The 24,509-nt window shown below is 41.1% G+C and overlaps 1 long non-coding RNA gene across 3 annotated transcripts in view; it reads left to right on the top strand.

Moving 5' to 3' along the window:
- The window catches only part of LOC118645979, a 223,271-nt gene that overhangs the window by 6,593 nt on the left and 192,169 nt on the right, over nt 1-24,509 (top strand). For all 3 annotated transcript variants that reach the window (XR_004963610.1, XR_004963609.1, XR_004963608.1), the window contains exon 3: nt 10,503-10,558. This is a non-coding gene — a long non-coding RNA (uncharacterized LOC118645979). The remainder of the gene's footprint in view (nt 1-10,502; nt 10,559-24,509) is intronic.

Raw genomic sequence — 24,509 nt, 5'->3', positions numbered from 1 at the left:
AATATATTGTTGGAATGCGTCGTTTCGGTTTGTAAGAAAGAAGATTGCATTTTATCAGAATTCTGTTCTGATTAATAAATTTAATTTCTGGCTATGTATTCCATCGCGAAAGAGTTCAAACGAATTTCAAGCTTCTTTGCCGGTTTGATGAAATAGGAATTCATAATTTTGCGGGATAAATTCCCATCGCATTTTCTCTTGGTTCATCTATTTCTTTTTTTTTTTCGCCGGCATAGCACTCTCGTGGTCGCGCCCCCTTCCACGTCCGTCCGTCCATTGCGCGCCGTTTAATCCTACGCGTTCGCTCTTTAGCCCGGGCGAAAAAGCCCATTAAGAGAAAAGAAATTAAAGCCTCGCCGTGTATGCGCGGCACGAGCTTAAGGGCATTCGCGTTACCCGATCGTTTCAATCGAGCTGCTCGTGGCACGGCCTCGATATCACGAAGTGAAACGATCGTTGATTTTAAAAGACCAGCTCGCACCCATGGCCTGCGAGTTAATTAATCCCGTTTCAGCGATTTGCTGTCCCATTTAAATTGTAGTTGTATCGTGATATTAATAGTTTTAGGTTTGCAATTTAAAATCTAGAACTCGTCAATAAATTTGAAGTAATAAATGACGAAATGTTTGTTTCTTTTACTTTTTTATGCGTAACAAATATCTAAATTGAGTTGTTGAAATTAAATATTAAAAAGTCATATAAAGATACGACGTCCAATCAGATTTTTTTTTTTTCCCATTAAGAAATGCCCGATTCTAAATTGATCAAAGAACTCGTGGACGAAAGGCGGAGGAATCTGGAATATTCGGTGTATGGACTAGGGAAGGGAATTTGGTTAATCAAAGTTAATGTTGACTGACATCGGTGCGAAAACTCGAGAGTCAGTCTGGACTCGGGCTGAAATCGCCCGATGAAAGCCGAATCTCGCCGAAAGCCTCGGGCCGGAGTCCTCTCTTTTTCCTTCGGCGTCAAACGTAAATGAAACCTCCGCGCAGACTTGAACCCGTGCCAACAGCTAATTAGACATCAATGCGAGCTAAACAAATTCGGCCGCCGCGGCGTATCGGGAGCTATTGCGTCGCAGTTTACGACGAGACGAGGACAAGACGAGTGTCCCTACACGCGATGACGCGACGAAGCCGCCATCGCGATATCGCATAACGTATTAAATTCACGCCGCGTTCACTTTTGACAGTTCCCCCGCAAATGAATTACACGCGTCATGCGTCGAACTGCGAAATGCGATATAATCCGAGAACCGCCGCCCGACGTTTCAGCCCGACGTAAGGAGAGAGGACGAGGGTATAGGCGACAAAACGGACTAGGGGGGGAGGAGGGGGTGAGGAGCGCGATGAGTCGCGAGCAAGAGGGGGAGAGTCGTCCGGCGCGAAAGGGACGGCGAAATATAAAATAGCGGGCGGCCGTGCGTAGAGAGACTATATGCTCTAATTTTAGGCGATTGCCTCGCTCCCTCGCCCGAGGATTATAATTAGATACAGAAATACCCGAACGCCGCCGCCGCCGCCGCCGCCGCCATCAGCCACCCACCCATCCGACCGACCGGCCGGCCCGGTCGAGGCGAAAGCGCGGGTGCTATGCGCTCGCTCGCGAATCACAGAGTTGAGAAGCTACGCGGAGAGCCCCGTATCTCGCATTCACGCTGCCATGTCACGATGACGTTACGCATCCGCCGTCCGTCCGTCCGCCCGGAGTCTGCTCTGACTTCCACGGAGCACTTCAGCGCCCGCGGAAGAAATCGCCGCATATCTATCTTCGCGGAGAGGTCTGGGGAAAGTTTAATTGCGCGGATCTTCGCGTCGATTTTTAACGGGAGCACTTTGGCAAGTTTCAAAACAGCGCACGTAAACGCGAAGCACAGTTTTCCCTGATCAACTCGCGGAAAAGAAATCGCTCGTCCACGTTTGGGAATTTTTAGCGTGCGAACGCTCGTATAGCTTGACGGAACTCAAGCCGCGTGAATCAGTATTTCTTGGCCCATTCTACGCCTAACCATTATATAGATGCTAAATTAAAGGCAACTACGGATAATCCGCGGTAGACATTAGCGTGTCATTTTATTAAGTTGCATGATGAATGCTTTTTTTTTTTCTTCCTGCATTAGGACGCACACCGTTGTGTCCGCGCGCGCGCGTATTTGTGCGCGAGCTTTATAATAAATTGCGGAAACCGCCGCGTGCGTGACAAGCGAGTTTATACGTAATATTGTTTGGCCAGGCTGCATTCTAATGCGAATCAAGAGCGAGGCTAATTTTAAGGCCGCGAACACACGCTCTGTGGCGCAACGCGAAATTACTAATATGCCGCTTCTGTCTCTACGAAATACGAGGATTGCATTTCTGTCGCGGCGCACAAATTCTCCGAGTCCGCCGCGCCACGAGCGATTTCCGGTGATCGGCGGGGGGATCGATCGCGCGTCGTGCTTTTGGACACGCGTGCGTGTCCCAGGTCGCATCCTTTCGGAAGCATATTGTCTCTGTAAACCTCTCCCGGGTAATGCTTATTTCCATTTACGGCGCCTCCGAGGATCGTTAGAGCGTTGCGGCTCGCGCGGCGAGAGTTTGAGTTTCCGCCCATGTAAAAGGTCGCGAGCGTTTCTTAGGAACTGCCGATTGGTTACGCGGTACGATCGATGCCGCGATTCCCAGGAATCCCCGGTACGTGCCCCGGTATACGCCTCGTCATAATCGGCAAATATTTATTCGCGACGCGGATAAATAATTAACGCGGCCAGCGAAGGATTGGACGGCTCGAGCGTAGCAGCTGTCGGCCGCGATCCACCCGCCTTCGATTCCACCACCCCGACGCAGCCCCCTTTCTCCCTTTATTCGTGGCAGAGTCTAGTTTTAGTAGAAGACAGCGGGGCTCGTTTTGCCACGGCGGGGAGGGGAGGGGGGGAGGAGGGGGGGGGTAGCCGCCCCTAATGCGGGAGAGGTAATTATTATACGAACCAATCGATACTTCGATGAACGAATCGCCTTCTAGCCCCGAGGAAAAAAAGCGCGCGGCGCGCTTCGACGAAGTCGACGGTATTCGAACGCCGAGTCGTTAACAACCGTTCGTTTCTCTCCGTGGAAACTTCTACGCACGTTGTTGCACGACGATAAATCATTGCCCCTGTTACAATGGGTACAAAGGAGCTCACGCGCGTGTGTATATCGCGGCGGTGTGTGCGCGCGCGTCTGCGTGACTCGGTACGTACGGATTTTGTAATTGCTCTAAGCAAATTCGCGAAACACGTTCTACCTTCGACAGTAATGGCGTAGACAATAACGAGAACCATTAATTTTACAGTGATTACGGTTAATTATTCTGGTATTTGTTGAAGGATAGAAAGACGGACGGACAACGTTAACAATACGACGAGGAGCTTAATGAAACGTGCGAGTTGCTTAATTATTTTAGCGGGTTTTAAGATAAAAATTGCAAAAACGAACGAGTGACCATTATGCGCGAGGGAAGCAACTTACGAAATGAGTCGTGTACAATTTGCTTGGGATAATAAACGCTTGGCATACTCGGATTAGCATTGCGAGAGTAATTGAAACGAAGGAATCATTTTACGTCGCGTATATGTTGGCGCACATGGCGTCGGCGCGGAGCCAGGCGAAACTATTAATAATGTCGATAATTACCAATTATTTTTAAAAGCAGTGAGGCCGAAGTTAATTTCAGCACGTGAGCTCATGCACTCCCACACCGGGATTTCTCGGTATACACAATGCAATACGCATGAAGCTGCGATGTATATTATTAAAATGAGAAATATTACTTCCTTTATTTCTATTGCCGTTTTACAAAAGGAAGTTTCATATTTTCTAACGATCTAATAAGGATTACGTTTGACGTTAGAGGTCACGTTAGACTTTATTTTTTAATTAAATTTTGTAAATCGCGTTTAAATTTTTGAGTAAAATTTACTTGAAGTAGTTACGCGAAATGCAGATATATGTTTTTTTTTTATTTTTGTTTAACGGTTATATTTTAACTTATGAGAAAGTTGTCGTTGTCTTCCGTTAAGGATGCATCTATTTAGAGCTAATTCAAGAATCTCATATGCGAGAGGACGTACGGAAGATTTGGAATATTCTGTACATAAGGCAGAGCGATATCGGAAAAATCAAAAGTGCGTATCGATCGGTAGATGAGCGATTACCTTTCAGCGCGATACACATATTGAGCGCCTGCGTCAAGTTACGTTCGTTACGATACGAAACCGGCCGGTCCCACAGCCCTGCCTGATTGCCGGTTAAAAGCTCAGCGGACTGTGACAGGGCCGTTTCTCTCTGGCGGGCGCACAAGGCGTACCGGTGACACACGAGGATGAAGAAGCAGCGATGGACGGCGGGCGAAGGCGGGAGGAGGGTCCCCGAGGATTCATGGTCTCTAATTTTTACGGTGTAACCAACATGCGCGTCCCGTGCCATCTATATTTACAAGTACAAGTAGCCGGTCATTAAATCCGATAATTAATCACAATCGTCTCTATTAACGGGAAGACTTAATTGCTGTTATCCGCACGGTGCTCCGCTAGAAAAAAAAGGAGCGCGAGAGAGAGAGAGAGAGAGAGAATCATCGCGGCGGGGGCGGAGTTGGTGGAAGGGGCCGACCCAGGATGTGCTTGAAGAATGGGCCAGTCGATTCGGACCGTCTTTTCCCTGCGCTTCGAACGGTAGCCGGTTCGCCGTGCGAAACCGACGACGAAGTTTCACGGTTAAAGACCACGCAGCGCGCAACGGCCAAGCCTCCTCACCCTCCCCCCTCCCGCGCGCGGATAATTTCGCGCTTGCTTCTCGGCGCGTATCGACCCCGAAAGTTTCCCGAGGCATTTGCCACTTTTCCTTACGCCTCGTCAATCGCGCACGTGACTTTCATCCGATCGCGCGCGGTTATTACCGGTGGGGGGGTGGGGGGGGGGACTCATTGGCTCTCGCGCGGCTAAGATTCGCGAGGGGTGTCGCGAAGTCGCATCGCGCGCGGCTTCCACGGCAACCACAGCCACCGTCAGCGCGGCCAGCATCAGGAACGGCGGCAACAATGTGGCGGTGCAACACGACGGGGTTAAGACCCGCAGTTACGTCCGCGTAAACTCTCTCGCAGGCCGAGAGTCTCAGCACCGCGGTGCCACGGCAACGGCAATGGAATATGACCACACGCGCGTTTGCTCGTATATAACTATACACACACACACCCACGTACGTACACGCGTCCGCGTCGTGGTGACGTGTACGTGTGGCGCACTCTCGCGCGCGTACTATACGCCGCACACGCACACACCAGCGCACAGCTCCTCGGCTCCTCGTACGTGGCCATCTACTTACTTTAGTGGTCAGCGCGGAAGAAAAGAATTAGCTAGACGGGGGCGCGTCTCATCTAGGTCACCCACACCGTCGCGGCCGGCCCGATACGTATACGGTCTCGCGCGCACACACTCGCCGCGCCCGAGGAGCCTCATTACGGGAGCACGGTGGCGAGGGGGTGTGCAGCAAAAGAGGCGAGCGTTAATTAAGAACAGACTCGCCACCCTCTAAGTAAGGAGCACTGACCAACCCCGTCCCGCACCCCGCCCTGCCCCGTAGTCACCCCTCGACCGCCACCTTCCGCCGTTCCTCTATTCCTTCATGGACGTCTTAGCCACGGCCTCGCACCCTCCCCGAGCTCCCACTGCGAGAGGAAAAACCGAGAGGACCGCGCGGTGAGAGGGAAGGTCGAGAGAGGTGAGGGATGGGAAGGGGGGAAAGGTTGGAGAAAAGGATAAAAGAGAGGGAGAGAGAGAGAGAGAGAGAGGAAGGACGGGAGCGAAGCACTTACGTTTCTTAACGTTGTCGGATTAGACAAGATGCGACTTTTTACGTATCGCGATGATTAGAGAAATGACACGCTGTCAAAGGGATATTTTAGTGAAAGAGAATTGTCATATAATTTATCGACACTGTTTCACCGCGCCTCGACCAACCGTCATTCCACGCTCTTTTGCCTCCCGCTCGCTCGGTCTCGGTTATGATTTTATCCATTCTCTCTCACGTTCTGTCTTTGCTCTTCACTTTTCCCTGCAAAAGAAAGGGTTCCGACGTGTAGAACGTCTTCTCTACGGCGTAGGGGAAGAAGACGGCGAGCGACCGAGATGGAAGGTGGCAGAGAAGGATGACCATGAAGAAAATTAACTAAGACCCCGCAATATGCCGCACTGACCGTAGTACTGTCATACACTCTTATAAGTAGAAAGTTCTCTATCTGAAGATTTCGTCGTCTTCTTCTAATCGCTTTTCACGCTGCTGATCTAGCAGAAGGACTCTATTGATTTAAACAATATCCGATGAAACTGCTGCAGTTTTAAAATTTAGTGGCTAAAAATTGCAAATTAATTATCAGATTTAGAACATCTAATTTAATAAACGATACCAATCTCTCCTAAAAAAGGAAAATAGAACAACATTAGTAAATGTTTCGCCTTCCCGAACGCGCAAGCATCGTTACTAAACGATTACATCTCGTTAAAGCTAAACAAAAGTTTCTTCAATAAATGACGCGAGCGTGCTTCTAAATCACGACGAACGCAATGATCAGCCGATCTCGTTCTGACGACACGAAGGCACACATGTTGCCAGTGTTGCACAATAGGTGTTCCTCTTAGAGGCCAAAAAAAAAGTCACCCAACTGTTCATCCCTCCCGTGAGCCATAAGCTGGCCCGAGCTGGGGGAGCCGTGGCCGATTGTTTCCAACAGGTTTGTCAGCTTTTGTTTCAGTCCGTTCTCATGCGCGGCGGAACTGGTCATTGCTCGAACCCCAAAAACGGTTGAACAATGACCCTTAGGGCCGTTACATTGCGCTGCAATAACGACCCCCATTACCCCGAACTCAATGAGAGTGAGATCTGGACGGGCTGAGAATTAATCCAACGAGTCCCAACGGCAGTAGGATGGATGATGAATTTAAATAACGCGATGTGATCTTGTGAAACTAGGGTCTCTATTCTCTTCACCTCCCCTCCTTAGCCCCCCTTTTCTCTTCTGTCATTCCTTCTGTCGCCGATAAAAGATATTTTTTTTAGGAGATTTGTTCTCTCGCCAAGCGCAATTATAATTTTAAATTTAGATTTGTTAGGTTGATCACAGTTTATGCTAAGAATCAGTTTTTGAAATCTTGTTTTAGGCGAGTTCTATTTAACGAAAATTTCACGTGATCTGTAATTTTGCGAAAAAAAAGAACAGATTAAATATTGCCTTCTTCTTCCGACAAAAATTATTCAGGCAACGAAAATCTTCTAAAAATATCTTGCTCGATATTTGCAATGGAATTTTGTGGAACGCTATAGATTCTTCAAATATCTTTCTGCGCATTTGCTAGCGGGAGCTTAATGAGACGAAATTGCGAGGGTTTTCCGATGGTAAGATGTATACCACACGTATTCATTGCGTAATCCTTCGTCTAACCGAAGGAGCTTCGTCGCAGAAATCTGATTTTGTATGCTTTATTTATGTGCATGGAAATCGACGGAAATTACGTTAACCGTCCGCTCGTAATCGCCGTGACTTACTTCATAATGTTGGGCACCTTGTAATAGTCGGCATTACTTTTATCGCCTCATTTTTATACATGGAGCACACTGTGGACTCTTGCGTGGAATTAAATGTCACTTGCTTGAACATAATGTCATCGTACTTTACTGCGACAAGATATGAGTTGTTTATAAGTAAGGATATTTTTATTTCGAGACGTTATCGCATTTTTTTTTTTTTTAATAAAGCGAAAGACACGCGAATATGAAAGAATATCTGTCGAAATATGAAACGTTTCTTCATGCGAAAGTTGAGTTACACTGAACGGACAGCCCCCTCGTGGAGTTGCAGAGACACAAGCGGGCGAATCCGCAAATTAAACAAACACCCTATTGACGCGCTGATCCTCCGCCGAGGAGGCATCCCGGCTCATTCGCGAGGGCGAGAGAAAGACAACGGAGAAAGAAACGATCGCCACCTCCAGGAGGCCCTCGTTCAGCGGATAAGAAGGACCGAGAGGAGAGAAGCACGACGTGAGAAGCGAGGGGAGCAGAGACTTGGCAATCCGAATGAACGGACTACACCGCATACAGGGTCTTAGCAGGACTTAACGAATATTGCCGTCGATATCCGGGAGTCCCCAATTCGACACTATTCCTCCCATCCCTCCGAATGTCCTTTGTCCCTCGCGCGGAGAGACGCGTCACGGATCTTCGTTCGTCAATTCTTAGCTTATCAAGTTCATTTCGGATTTGATCTCTTTTATATCAATATCCTGTGGCGAATATGAATCTCTATTTGTCTAAATTTAAAAATTTACTTTTGATTTTAAAAGAAAATTTTTTCTAATTAACTCCAAGATGTAATAAATTAAAAAGCGAACTTACCACTTGTGCAGTTGATTTTATATAAGAGGAATATATGTGCGCATAAAATCAATTTTTTGGAAATATAAATTTATCGTAAATTATCGTATCATACAATTTTTTTATTATATAGAAAACACGCGGCGTGGATTTTTTCGCGTGTGCAATTGCGTTATGTAAAAACAGCGCGTTCGGGAGTATACTTGCATTTACTCGCGCAAATGAAAGCGGGGTGGACTTCGCTACATTACGGCTGTCTTTCGCGTATGTATCGCGCAAGGGTCGAAAACGTCGGGACGCGAAGGTCAGAAGGAGCCGGACGACAACCCAGATAAATTAGCGCGGGTAATGAAGACTGAGCCTTGTGTCTGATTAAACAAACACAGGGAAGCGCAAATAAGTGAGAGAACGCCGGGAAGACGAGGACGACGAGAGAAGGGGGGAAGCCCGAGGAAAGAGCGAAGGATGCGACAGAAGAAGAATCTGTGATTCCTCGGACCTTCCTCTCATTTTACTTCCAATTAACTTAAGCAGACTCAGTAATACACTGCGTCCAGGTTATTGTCTGCCATTCTTTCTTCGCCTTTCTTCCGCCTTTTCTCTCTACCATCTCTGGCTCGGTGAACTATGATGCAGAAAGAGAAATTTGTTTCCCTAAATTTAACTCTGAGCGAATTCGTACAATAAAAGAGCTCCATGACGTATATATCGTTGCTTCGTTAATAAGATCTTGCTCATCTTAATATTACTTCTGAAAGACAGGTTTTCTTTTAATCCAATTCCCGTGACCTTATTAACTTACTTTACCGTCCCCTCGCCTCGTCTAAACCGAGAGAGAGAGAGATTCAAAAAGAGAAGAGATCACGCCAGGTGTCAAGCGTGTAACGTCTGTGCACCTCAGCGCCACGCCGTAAATTTATTTATAATCCTCGCTTTTTTTAACTGTCCGTAGGAACGCCGCGCCGGGGGAGAATTGGTGTCCGCGGACGTGGCGCGAAACGATCTTGTTCCACAGCGACAAGGACGGCGCTAGGCGAAAAAATAAGCCCCGACGTTAATAATTATTGTTGAACGTGCCGTTGAATCGCGCGTCGGGACGGCGGGAGGGAAGAGGAGAGGAGCGCGTCGACGCGAATACGCCGACGCGACGAACGAAAGGACGTTCAAGTTTAAACGAAAATAAAAATTCCCCCGTGCTCCGATACTAATTATAGAATGTGCTCATCGAACCACCGGCCGCCGGCTGGAATCGCCGATACGCATACGGTCGGATTTTTCTTCGGCGAACGCACTGATTTTGCCCGTGGCCCGATAAATCGTGGGGAATTAATATTGTTTTTGTAAGGCCGTAAGGTAATTAGCTGCGGTGGGGCTGCTTTTGCAAGAACGCGAGCGAGCGCGGACTCCGTCGTCCGAAGCGATGCTCCTGTTCGGGATGCTCGCGCGTTCGGGCACAGCGAGATAAAGTCTCGTTGAAAGAAAGGTGATTTAAGAGTCGCGCAAGAAGAGCTCCGAAACGTACATCGTGTCTCGTATTCGATCTTTGAATGTGACTTTGCTCTTCAGGAATTTTAATTTGAATTCGGATAATTTTTAAGTTAAAATTTCGACGTGGATCGCGCGTGCAGTAATAATTTATTCGTGACGGCAGTAAACTTTTATAATTTAAATTTGTCAAGTCCACGTCGAAATGGAATTCTCTATTGAATTGATTGCAATTTCTAATTGTACGGCTATTATTCAGTTGCGGTGCGATGAAAAATTTTAGAAAACTCTTTTGGAACTTCAGAAGTATGTCCAAAAATATGCAAATGCGTATTTAGAGATGCAAAGGTATATATATAGTTTTTTTTTAACGGACGATCATAAATACACGTCTGCGTGAAAGGGAGGGAGAAAAGGATGTAAAAAGAGAAAGCTTCATTCCCGTTTGTCTCTTTATAAAATTCTCGCGTGCACGTGAAATGGCGTTATATATTTATTTTCTTGCATGATTAAATATATAGATAAAAGATCTGGTGCGCGTGCGAGACGTCTCGCTCGTGCAAATTTATTCAGCCTTCGTCTTCTCTTGAATTCAACATCGTCGTTTAATGCAAATTTTTTTTTGCGTTTTAGACTCGAGCAAAGGATGTGACGTCAGCAGAAGCTCGTAGAACGAAGGTCGCAGAACGGTGAGTCACTGATTAATCAACAAAGCGGTTCTCCCCCCCCCCCTCTATCCCGTCGATAATTATTTAACTTGCCAATCGAAGTAATTACCGCCGCGTATTGACACACCTATCCTATCTCGTACACATACACATACGCGCGCAATTATCTTTCGCGTCGGGTTGCCGTGGATCGACTCGCACGATTAGAATGACTATCTGTGTATCTGTCACTGCCAATCAAGCTGGTTCGTTATTAAATGGGGTACATGTACAAAGACCGCGCATGCCGGACTGTGATCGCGAAAGGTCGCACGAACGTATAAACTGATGCGATATAGTGTTAATAATGCATTAAGTCGAGAGCAAACAGTGTATTACCGAACGAGGGGGAAACTGGCGTTCCCGTTTAGCACTTTACAGGAGTAGACAAAACAACGCCGTTGATCGTTTTCACTCCGCGGTTTTTTTTGTTTTCGTACCCTCGTAAGAATCGCCGTATAATCCGAGAAAATTGATCGCGGGCAATTAGCGGGTTCGTTCGCGTTAGCGTGAATTTTTATAGGAATTTCTTCGAGGCGCGCTACAACTCTTGCTTTTATTATCGCGATCCCGGGCTTCACAGCCCCCGAGGTAGGTGGAAACGTTTAAAATACTTCCCCGGGCATACTCTCTCACGAGCAAGAAGGATACATATTGCCGAAACAAAAGAAAAATGGATACCGAACGTAAGAGAGCGCGGGCGTGCTCTCGGAAAATATACTCTGTTGGTGTACCCCATTAAAGCAGCGGTGCACCTATTAAACGCAATTTCACGCGTGGGGGGAGGAGCACGCTTCCTGCGCGCTCTATCGAAAGGGGTGATACCGCGCTGAAATGCATTTGTAAACGATCGATCTGAATTTCGCAAATGTTACACGGAAAAAACCGGTTAAAGTACACTAAAAAAATATAGATACACGGAGAGAATTTTCTCTTAAAATTTACTCTGAAAACTGATAATTGTGGGATAATGTGTGACCTCGAGGAATTTTACTATACTGTTTAGTAAAATTTACTAAAAGTATAGTACAATTTTCTAAAAGTATAGTAAATTTTACTAAAAAATATAGTAAAATTCCTCGAGGTCATACATTATCCCACAATTACCAGATTTGGGAGATAAATTTTAAGAAAAAATTTTCTCCGTGTATAGATCAGAAAGTAATTTTGTTACACTGTCAAAATAATTATACGAAAGCAATGCTGCAAAGAAATCATGTCGTTCTTGCACTTAGCTTAAACGTCCTAAGTAATTATCTTAACGAATTCACTTTTAGATCCGTATCTCTAAATTTATTTTTAGACTTAGCAGAAGCGTTTTTCCTCAGATAGAACGCGTACACAAATCCGTATATAAAACGATTTACAATTATCGTGGGTGACTACGTGCTTATATTTCCACGTCGACGATTTCATTGAAGGCAACAAAAATGAAGTCAGATTGGAGATGCCAATGTGTCGATTTGACTGACGCGAGATTGAAGATGAATACCTTCGGCATTCCGCGTTATTCTTATTTTCGCGAAGGGAAAAAAATTTCGCCTATCGATCATTAGGATTTCGCTTATCGCACCAGATTACCATTAATTAAAGATCATTATTATACACGCGGGCTCCTCGGCGATCGTTGCGAGCATAACCGAGATATGCCGAGCGGTTCTCAGGACTGATTTAACGAATACAATAAGCGATTCAGCACCGCGGCTATTATATCTAATTCCAGCCGAATAGAAAAGGACTCGACCTGCCGTCCTTGTTGCTCCTTTGCCGTAGATGGTAGGTAGACGAAGAGGGAAAGGTAGAGAAGACGGGTGCCCCACCACACGCGCGCGGTGCCCCGAGGCGACGCGGAATCACTCAGAGAGCGCCGGCCGTTAGTTCATTTTTGCGGAGCGTTTACAACGTCCTGTCCACTCGCGTGGCATCGTTGCTGGCATTTCGATGCATAATAAACGACCGGTTAGCCCTGTGCACCACGGCTCACACCTCTGCCCCCTCTCCGGGCACGGCGATCTGTGAAAGCGGGGTAGAGGGACTTCTCTCTTTTTCGCTCCCTCCCCTCGCTCCCCCCCGTCGTCTCGTTTTGCAATCCTCTCCCGTCTCTCCTTCTCGTTCAACGTCCGTAAGCTGGATGCACTCCGACTTCCTTTGTGGACTTTCTTCCTCCGCGAGGTGCATCTAACGAGATGCGAGAGGAGAGAGAAAAGCGTGCGATGCGAACGAAGAGGGACAACTGGCTGGTTGGGAGAGTATGAGAGAGAGAGAGAGAGAGAGAAAGGGGGGAGGGGGAGGGAAGGCCGTTACGAACGAAGTTTAACGAAAGGAAATCCGATTTGCACAGCGCGCTGTTCTCTCCTGCTCCTCCGTAACCGCGTCCGATTCCCGTGTGCACGCACGAGATGACGCGCCTCGCGCGAAGAACCTCGTTTCAGGATGTACTTTGGATGTGTTTTTAGCTTCTCGAGGATTGTCATACAGCTTGTCTCGAATTTAAAGGAGAAGTGACAATCTATTAATATTTCGATTTCTTCTTTAACCTCGACAAATCCGTTTTTTTTCTTTTTTGTCAACTACATATTTCGCTATGTTATAGCGACAACTTTTAAAAAATGGAACCCAGTTAATCTAAGGGCACGACTTTTCGAAAAAAAGAGTAAATTTCAGTTTAACGAATTATTTTTTAAATTCACAAATTATCAATAATTATATGTTTTATCGTGATATTTTTAGAAAATCTACATACAGACGTAATTTTGGAAAAAGAAGAAAGAACATCATAAATCAAGTAAATTTTTACTAAATATTTTAAATAATTACAATCTTTCCTTGCAGTTTTTACATCTTTTTCTAAAAGATCATAATAAGTTTGTATTAATGGAGCATGCAATTTTCTTGAAACAATTATTGTGTTTGTCTAAATGGCATTTAATAAGAATCTCGGATGTTAAAATTAAACTTTGCGCAATCTATTCACACATATCGATTTTCACATATGTAGATTGAAGAACAATTTAAATCCAATTTGCGAATGAATTCTGTTTATCGCAATTTTTGTAAGTAATAATGACATAAAATTTATATTGTAACTTCAATTCGCATTATGAAAAAAATACATTACGAAAGCATAACAAAAAATTTGAATTTTTTAATACTTTTATTTTATACATGAAATCTATATATGAAATAAAATAATACTTTTTCGCGCCTATATATATCGATTATTGTAAATTATTTTTTTACTATTTCTATAATTAATAATTTGAAAAAATATACAGTTTAAAAATAGGCAAAGAGGAAAAAATATTAAACATTTGAATAATGTTTTTGATGTTGTTAACGATTATGTGGTTAAATGAAATAACGAAGTAATGTTGGGAGGGAGAAACAAATGATAAAATGGAAGCCCGCATAAAAGTTGCATTCTACTTCTCGTATTCGAAACTGCTCGAAGCCAAATGTGTTGCCCCGGTCGCAACATCAAATCGATGATAGATGCCACCTGTGTGACACACCGCGAAAAAGTGGATGCGGCGCGCATCGGAGCGATTATTTGCGCCGCGCGACTATAATGGATACGGAAAGGCCGGTTTGAATCCGCCCGAATGGGCGTATGAATGGTCGCCGTTTAGCGTAATTATTGGCGCATTGTCTACGGCACAATGCCGGGCGCGAAATTGGCATGCAAAAATCGGATGCGATCCCATTGTCGGCTATTGTCCGATCCAAGCCGTTGCCGCGTTGCACCCCCGTCCTTCCTCCGCGTGGCCTCAGTTTTCGAATATTTCGTCGTCGATTCTCTCGATTCCACACCGCCAATAGATTTACGCGGGCTGGCCAGCAAAAGGAATTTTCCAACGAGCATCAGTGATTCTCGAATGCCTCCATGTCCCACGAGCGCAGGAAACGCGACTGTTAAGCCTCGAAAGTGCTTTCGCACCATAGCTGAAGAGGTCTATCGAATTTTAGATGGTTCCTCGTTACGCCATAAATAAAATTAAACAAAACTGTTTTAACGCTTGAAACAGTTGGAAGTTGATTAAAAAAAAAAAAACTTCCAAACTATAAATAAAAAATACTTGCGAAATTATAAATATTTATGATATCCGTGGCGGCCCTCTTTGGATCTCCGTGGCGTCTCTGATCATTTTGGGTTATCCCGACTCTTATGCGAGGGTCCGTATGCGGTTTGGCTACCGGGAATAGGATTCAGAATAGAAACCGGATTTCCTTTCGTCCGTTACACATTTATCATTAAGGAAAATATAAAAGATACCGATGAATCTTACCAGCCGACAATTAATAACCAGAGATCTTGTATAACTTGTATGCTAATATAAACATAATTGGTAAGATTTTTACGTATCTATTACAATGCCGTCGTAGAGACATTTCTGTCGCTGAAAAAGTTCGATCTTGTCTCGCGGTTTTAAATCTACGTTGCGAACACAATGTTGTGATTTTCTCTCATATTAGGGGAAGAAACTTAGATTCGTAGAGATTGGAGTGGCCGACCGGTGAATTTTGTCGGTTATTAGGCAGAGACGGCGGTATGGTTCCGGCTCGAAAGCGACCGTAGGCTTTTTGTGCGGCCAGATTGGCGGCCATTATGCCCACGAAATTGGGCCTTAATTGTGCCAGCGGTAATGAGTCGGGTTGCTCTAATGCATCGGCACCAACTAACCACCACACGTAGTATCCCGAGATACCACCGTGATGCTATAACGGGTGCTTCTTTAGCAACAATCAATATCTTGATATATATGCGCTATATTAATTATTTTTGAAATATTTTTTACTTATGAAATTTATAGCTTTTTGCATTATTTGACAAATGACAAACGAGATATAAATGATTCATGAAGACTGTATAAAAAAAAGGGTTTGATTAAATTAATGTCTAAATATGAATCTCTCTTGTCGAATTATACATGATACAAAGTTGTACATTATATGATTTAATACAACTTATTACTTGAAAAAGATTCTATTTTGAATAGTTTTATAAATCTGTATTATGAATGTTTACAACAATGATATCAATACGCTGGAGAGACACCCGGTAGAATAGGAGGGCGGTAGAAAGCACTACTATGTGGCGACGTAGCATTATTTAATTGCTCTTCCGTTGTTTTTTCGTCGCCAGATAATTTGTGTACCTGGCGGCAATCTCTCTGTTCCTTCTTGTTCTTCTTCTCTGTCATCCTGCTTCCTCTTTGTCACTCCACCTTTCCGCGACCCTGTCCGAGGGTTGTCCCTTTTCTACCAGTTTACATCGTCTCTGGGTTTAGTCATCAGTATAAGAGAGAAGTTGATAAAAGGTGCACGAAGATCCAAACAAGAGAAAGGTAGAAAAAGAAAGAAAACACGCGATGAACGAAAGCTTGAAAGAGAGAGAGAGGTGCGGTCGGCCTACACCTAATTGCGTGTAATTACCTATGGAGGCCAATTAGCTTAGATTGACCGCGACTAGCCCGGGGACTTCAAGCTTCAACAGGATCTTTGTGCCTTTTTGCCTTAGGTAAACTCACGCAAAAGCAGCTAAGAATTTTTAAGGGTTTCTTGTTCTTCAGCGACAAATGCGAACGGCTTTAGACCAGTAATAGAAAGTTGCACAATTTCGTTTGAATAACATAGATTTGCATTAATTTATTCTAGAATACTCTTCCATAATTATTTATACACTTATATATAAAACTGTTCTTCTTACATATATTATATTGTATGCACATATAAAAATAGCCTATGTGTTTATTTTTATATATTAGTTTTTTTTATCTAATATATTACTTTTTTCTTTTTTGCTATCCAACGTAAAAAAAGACAGAAGAAACATAAACTGTGTAAGAAATTTTACTGATCTATGTAGAACTGAAAAATAATAACAATTATTTTATTTTTGTGCTTTTAATCTTTATAACAGCAGTCATTACATATTACTACAGTAGACATTCTTTCAACCAATATGGATTTTTTATAGTGATTATTACAGATTTTATAGTAACAGGTAATAAATTGCTTGTTAAAGTCTATTTCTTAATTCAATATTAGCTCAGTATTGTTCCATAAATATTACAATAAAATATTATAAAATATAATAAAATGATTCTAACGTGATGCTAGGTTTTAGTAAAACAAATTCTGTTTTACTTTAAAAGAAATCTTATTTTTTCTCACATTTTAAATATTTTTTACAGTTTAATCTGATAGATTTTTATTGTTTACATATATTTTATTAACTACAGTTGTTTGTCGTTTTACAATTTTTGAAAACGCATCAATGGAATATGAATTGAAGATTCTGAAGTGGTAATCTAGAACGTTGAACCAATCGGATACTTGCAGTATTAATTATTATTAATTTTAACATAATTTTAAAAATTTTATATTGCCATTTTTATCTATTATACATCATTTATAAGCTATAAGCAAAACAAAACATTTTGTTAGAAATAAGTGAAAACTTGATTGCCAAGCCGGTTTTAAACATCAATGATAAACATTTAATATTACTTAAAATAATTGGATGAATTATTTTATAAATATTTTGATCAAGTAATGAAGGGCAGTAATAATTTCAGTGTAATATTTTGATCTTTTTGACTTTTATAAATAGTTCTTTTTGTGTAATATATGTATATATTTTTATTAGTTTCATATTTACTATTTCTAATTTAAATATTTTATAGTTTGTATGTATAATCCGTTGTTTATCGTTTCACTTATTTTATCTATTTTATTTTTTAATTACAAATGATTTTAGGATGACGGTCTAAAATTGTAAGCTAATGCTGAGCTAACCGAACGCTTAATGGTGTTCACTCGTTGGGTACAGGTCACGGCATACCAGGGTTGCTTTACCCAGAAGCTAAACAATCACTATTAAACAATTATTCTTAAAAAATATTAAATAATATAAAAATAATAGGACTTCAAAATCTAATAGATTGTAAATTAATTGATATTTTTTAGATCCAATTTTTATACAGATTTGATAAAAACATTTTTTTATTCAAAAATATATTGAATTATTATTGTTTAATATTATTTTTACTTATTTATTGATTGATTCAGTTTTTTATTTTCTAATTTCTTTTTTTACGATAGTATATATGTACATAAATTAATTTGCAAGCACATTTTTTACATACATTCCTTTATCTCAATCGAGGACGTCAGTCGGAATCAAAAATCATCTTACCATTCCTTCTACGTAATTAAACTCATTCTTTTTGTTTGCTATTTTCACATTTTTCTCCCGCTGTTTTTTTGTATTACAGAATAACTTAATGGTAGCATCACTTCATTTACTTCGATTTTACGAGTCGTTTACTCATTGCGCGATGCTATAATTATAGGCAATCTAATTACGAGACCAACATCTTTTATTTTTTGCATTGCCGTTTTCCGGAGTAACAAGACGAATACACCTGCGGTACCTGCGTTCATTCGCGATCGTAAATAATCGCACATCCACATTATAATTCTCAGAACATAAGCGTAACGAGCAATCAACGCTTGATCTCGTCGGCCGAGCAATGACTACTTTATCGGTGCGGAAATGTGTCTGACATGATGTGGATTGTATTATTACTTAGCTGGCTTAGCAAATCAAAGATCAGACTTGCTGCCCAACTGCACATTATTCAACGCATCAGTGATCTTTCATACCCATAATTTTCAATAACATTATGTCAAGAATCGCCTTTTTCATTATAAATTAATTATGTAAAGTTGTATGTAAGATATGTATTGAGATAAATCAAAAAAATTATCAATATCTTTCAACATTTTGAGCTTTTATTTCTATATACATAGATGACAATTTTTATTCAAAATACCAAATATACATAGATAATATATTGTTTATAATAATATAAATATGAAAAAATAAAATCTTTTTCTTTTCTTTATCTTCTTCTTTAATTAATAAACAGATAAGAAGTTTTCTACTCTAAAAGGACAATAATAAATTTCTTAATAACTCCATACAAAAATTCTAAGTTTTATTCGAATTTTTCTAAAGGAATTTTATTTAGGACAAAGTTTGGAAATAGCAAGAATAATAGTTAAATAGTGATTGTAAGAATATATTATAGTCCTATTCATGTTTTTGCTACGAGTGACACATATATTTGTGTCTCATTCTAACTTATTGCATTAATAGCAGTGCAGCAAAAACGAACAGGTTTTCAATCTTATAATAGTGCGACACAAATCTTATTCAGCTAAATTCAGTAGGAGGTATAGTTCCGTGAATATAATTCTATTAAAAAAGCGAGACATTTTAATGATTTACTGAAGGGACTAGTATTTAATCTTTTCCGATCTTTGAAAAGAAATTAAGGAAGCAGAAAATAGTAAATAAAAACAAATTTCTCTTTGAATAGAAATAATTTCTGAAGTTTTTATAAATATTTAATTGAAAGAATACGAAAAAAAAGAAAAAAACATTAATCCTCTAACGATCAGTATTGTTATTCACTTTTCATGCGTTTTTTAATGAGATTATTAACATGTCTTTTCGGAAATGGAACGTATGAATAAACTTCATGCAGTTTGAAGGAATCGCAGGTATTTTAAAGATAAATGATATCAAAATTTAAAATTTTTTAGCATTATTTTTAAAACTATAGTGCACAAATTGCATGCACTGTTTCCTATTGAATTTCTTTTGTTATAATAAAAAATGAACCGCATAGAAATTTGAACTGAATTTGTATCAGGTAAAATCCATTAACTTTTCCCACAAAACTTAATGTATTATTTTTAATTTTTAATTTATTTAAATTGTGACATTTTTTGTAAGTATTACGTAAATGCGCGTACATAAAAATAAAGCTGTTCCAATACAGAAGAATTCTTCAGATTTTTCTTGGAGTTTATTTTCCGTATTTTGTTTACCTGTAGACATTTCATGATTTTTATATCATAAATTCTAACGGTGTAAATTTCAATATAATCTTTATTAAGGAACCTTAAAAGATATATCGATGGGAAAGCGTTAGGAAAGCAAGGGAAAAAATGACTCAGAAAGATTGTAAGAGAGGATTGCAAGAATACAATTTAATGATTGTCATAGTGCAAAATGTTTCAATCAGGCACGTAACTGAAACATTTGATTCACGCTTCTCATCGTATTTCTTTTTGAATTTTTGGAGTTTATACCGAAATCAGTTTAATGGTCAAAATATTAATAATATGATGCATTCATATTTATGATTCCAATGACAGATTTCTTTCTGACTTTTTAAAATGAGGGAAATTAATTAATGCTACAACGTACGTTTATGTACGTTTTTCACAAATAGCCTTTTTCTCGGACAACAGAAATTTTCGGAGAATTGAAACTCTTAATTATAATTTCTTGGAATTGCAGATGGCAATACACTTGGCTTTAACAATTTTTTGCCTTCTTTTTTCTTTCTTTTGAATACTCTCAATTGTCATGCTTAGTGACGTTTTTTTTACCTGTTTTTACCTGTTAACCATTAATAACAGTTTTGAAAAATTAAATTTACACAAATGATAAATACGAGGGACATTCAAGAAATAAGTTACACTTGGTTATTGTCAAGAAAATTTTAGCTAAGCGACGCATTATAGTACAATATGAAACAAATACCACACTATTTTTTGATATAATCACCTCTTTGTAAGCATTTAAAGCGTTTGAACATTCAAAACTCTGCCAATAGAAATCTTTTCTTTAGTCAGAATCACTGTATCTATTGTTCGCCCCGGTGTTCTTTCAACTTGTGCACAAAAATCATACTGTTCGGTCACCTTTCTACGCAGCGGAAAAGCGTCAAGCGGAATGAGATGAGTAAAATAAATTGCGCACATTCTTCAATTTTTAATGAATTCGAATCTGAATAACAAAAACTGATTGTTTTGATTTTGTTCCGCTTTACGTTTATTCATTACCCTTAAGGTAGAAAGGTACCCTTCCTCGTATAACCTTGTAAGTATTTTTACTTGAAAATTTTGCTATTTTGCACTACGATGCATTTCTTACCATTACGAAATTATTTTCGTAGGAAAGACATTAATTTTATTCTGCGTACTCTCTAAATTGCAGTCATTGTATTTTCACTGATTAGCAGTAGCATACTTATAGCTATGGTAATTAGTGAGTATTACTGTCTTTTACTGATTTTCTCTAAAAAGAACAATGTATTTATTTTACTGATTGACAAGTTATAAGTGTACCACTGAAAATTAGTGTATTTTTGGTAAATTGATTTCACTGATCTTTTACAGATGCAATTTAGACAGTAAACAGGCCGTCTTGACCGCGTGTGCAGAGTATGCGTCGAGCGACAGCATACCAGAGGCGGCAAATTTTAGTAGAGAGTAGTTTATTTAGATTCAAAGAACGGTAATTGTTCGCTGGCAAACGAGCGGTACGGATGTTCGAGACGATTCTGTGCGTAAGCGCTATTTTTGTATCTCAATTTAGTCAAGTTTGGCGATAAGTGTAATTTACTTTTTAATTATGTTTATTCTATTTTCAGTTTGTAGGCTCGTAGCTAGATTTTTTTTTCCAAAAAGTGTAACAAATTGATAATAATTCTCACGGAAACTTTTATATTTTTATTAATAGCTATAAAACATAGAATATGTTATAGAGTAATGAGAGAGAGAGAGCAAGATTTTTCTTAATTACATCTCTAAATATATTATAAAAATCTACGTAGCTTTAAAAATGCTTCCCTCTGTGACTTTAACTCTTTTCTATTTTGTTTGCACGTTTGAAATTTTTACTATTTCTTACAATAGACTTTAGATTCTGAGGAGCATTCAGCGTATCGCGGTAACAACTATCTAGCGAGGTATCGTCACGCCGAATCGTAAAGCGTCACGGTCGCCTTTAAAGCCGACATGCTGCGGATCTCGGACGTTCCTACGATCGCACGATCTTCACGTGCGGATCTCGCGTCGGCAAGGTTTGCGACGTGTGGAATCCACGGGCTTTCGGTGGCATTGAGCCGAGTTGAAGCAGAGGAGCGAGAGAGAAAGAGCGAGGGAGGGAAGGGAGGGAAAGGAGAGACACGTGGTTCCCATTCATGGTTGCCTGTGGTATATACTACTAGGGTTTGTGTAGTTGGAGGCTGAATAGGTAGTGGATAGAAACTGAAGGAAGAAAAACAAAGAGGGAAAGACAGAAAGACTAGACGTAGAATGTTATTCGAAGGTTATTCGAAGATGCCTCTGTAAGATGAGGATGAAATTCGACGTGAACTACCGGGGTTGCTGTCGTCACCAAGCGAAAAAGGAGCCCACTATTACGTCATCCCTTGGGTCCAAGATGGGTCTTGACCTCATGTTGGTACACGCGTCGCGATCTTATGTCATACTTGTCGAGGGCTATAACCCCCGGCTGTAAAACTTACTAGGATCCAGTCGATTCTCTGCCGATCGACCTTTTGACATGATTGAGTTTCTTCTACCTTCGGATGAGTCGATCCAACTGGGTCACGATCTCGTTATGCCAACGCCAAGATTATTTACTCATAAGAATCTTTGCGATAATTAATGATTTGGCACAGAACATTTTGTACAGAACATAATGTAACAGAAAATGCTTTTTTTTTATTCGAAGAAACGATTTACAGAAATCTGATATTGCAGGACTCGATTTATCTTAGAAACAATTTATTAATTTATAATTTGTACATAATTAAAATTGGAAAAATTTTTAATTTTTTTTTTTATTAATATAAATATGCTATTTTGACTATGCGTATTTATTGTAGAACAACAATAATACACGAAACTAGAGTAAAAGTGATTTTATTTTCTAATATAGGGAAAAAACTTTATTTTGTTTATGTTGGTAATGAAACATGATTATTAAAGTAACGACTTATGCAACAGATAAAAGATTTTAAAAAATCTGTCGGTTACAAACTTGTACAGATGTTTCATTTTTTTTCTTCTATGTTTCTTCGCATCTACATCTAACTCATGTGCAACTCAAACCGATCTATGTTCTTCGTGTTTCGCTGTTCCCGTTCTCTCTCTCTCTCTCCCGTAGTCCTTTACAAAAGGATTTTGAACGATAAATACGCGCGGCGTATAACTCAATATCGGACCACGAAAAAGAAGGCGGTAGGCAGAAATGTTCGTGGTCCGACCTCGAGGGCAGACCGCGCGGGGCATTAAAAGGGAGAGGACATTAAGAACCGCCACAGATCTTGTGTATAAGGATCCGCAGTTGCGAGAAGAGGGTGGAGGGGACGCTGTAGAGAGAAAGATAAAAGAAGGTTGGGTGAAAGGGAGGAGGGGGGGAGGGGGAGGGAAGACGGTGGTGAGGAGGCAGAGGCAAGGATGCTCACGTATGAGGCAGGACCTCATAACTCCTTATAATGTCCTCTTCTGCGGATGCCTAGCATACACCCCCGTTCCCGTATGCCGTCTCGGGAACACTGTGAACACACCAATGGCCCTCCTTCTCCCTCTCCTCTCGTGTCTCCTCTCTCATTCTCTCCTCTCTATCTTTCCGTCTCTCTTACGTTCGTCCCTCTCGCGTACGTTCTCGTCGTTGTCGTCGGTCCAAGTGTGGGTGGTTTGTGTGTACGTGCCATAAGGCCTGCTTGCAACCTCTACCTCCCGGCCGTTCCACCTCCCATCCTCCCTCGGGAGCCTGTGTACTTCTATATGCCCTTCTATACGAAAGCCATACCTTCGCCAAGGGAATAAGAGAGTTAATCTTGATATAATGGCCGCGACTGTCGCGGCCCACAAGACAATAGTCCAAGATATATCGTTAGCTTCGCCCTTTCGCGTCTCGGCGCCATTATACCGGCACGCTCGATTCTCCTTCCTCCTCTTCTCTTTCTTTCTCTTCTTCGTCGTCGTTGTCGTCGACGCGCTTGTCTTTTTATTCGCGTCTTCTTATTCGGCTTCACGGGGTGTTACGATGCACGTGGAGTTCCGACGCAACGATAATGCGATTCGCGCTCGATACGCCACCGATGCGAGCTTCGAGTCCGAAGGTGGAATCCACGGGTTCGGATATTTCAGCACCGAATCCGCAGAGAGACTGGCCAATTGTGAAATTGAGAATTATTGTCCATGCTTGACATTTATTTTTTGCTGCTATTATTTTAATTTGCGCGTATATAAAATCGTAATAATTGGCGATTGTGATATTTCATCGTAACCGCTTCTAGAAATGTACATATGAATGGAACAATATTTTTAAGTGTATAAATGATTGATTTTGTAATTTGTCACTGTTTGTATTAAAGATATGTTTTTAAAAAATGCTGTTAGCTTCAGAGAAAAAAGTTATTTACTTTATTAGATGTGTTATGCTTAAAAGTATAATTCTTACTTTATTATTCAAATGTTATTTATTTAATCGTATGGAGTTTACACAATACTTCTCTTGGATATAAGAATTTTTTTTCAAAAATATCGTATACTTATAAATTAATTGCTGTATATTAAATTTGTCGACTGGCAAGAGTACAGAACGCCCGGCACTTGTATACTTGATGCCCGTTAATATAATTTTACTTATTAAATTACACTAAATTTTTTTAACAATTTAGTACATATATTGTAATATTTTGCATTTTTTATTTAAAATACGTATTGTTTAATTGCATTCGTATTGAATTGAAACGTGGAATATCAAGCGAAGGAATGAGTTGCTCGTTCAAAAAATCCGTTCACTTCGGATGCCGCAGAATTCGACGAGCTACCACGATCCCTCTAATCACGAAGGAGAGAAGTGGTGGAGGGAGAAACGGCGAGCCCTCTCGACTCTCCTCGACACCGAAACTCTTAAAGACCTCCACCAGCTTCTCTCCGTCCCGTCGGTCGACTCCCCCGCAAAATCATAATCTGATCTCGTATTAAGGATCCGTTCTTGCGCTCCGCTCCTGACCCCCCGTTCCTGGATGTTCCCCTATTTTTATGCAGA

Source organism: Monomorium pharaonis, chromosome 6, assembly GCF_013373865.1.
Source record: "Monomorium pharaonis isolate MP-MQ-018 chromosome 6, ASM1337386v2, whole genome shotgun sequence".
Taxonomy (NCBI): Eukaryota; Metazoa; Arthropoda; class Insecta; order Hymenoptera; family Formicidae; genus Monomorium; species Monomorium pharaonis.
The sequence above is the reverse complement of the archived record's forward strand: the minus strand, read 5'-3'. Positions and strand labels throughout refer to the sequence as shown.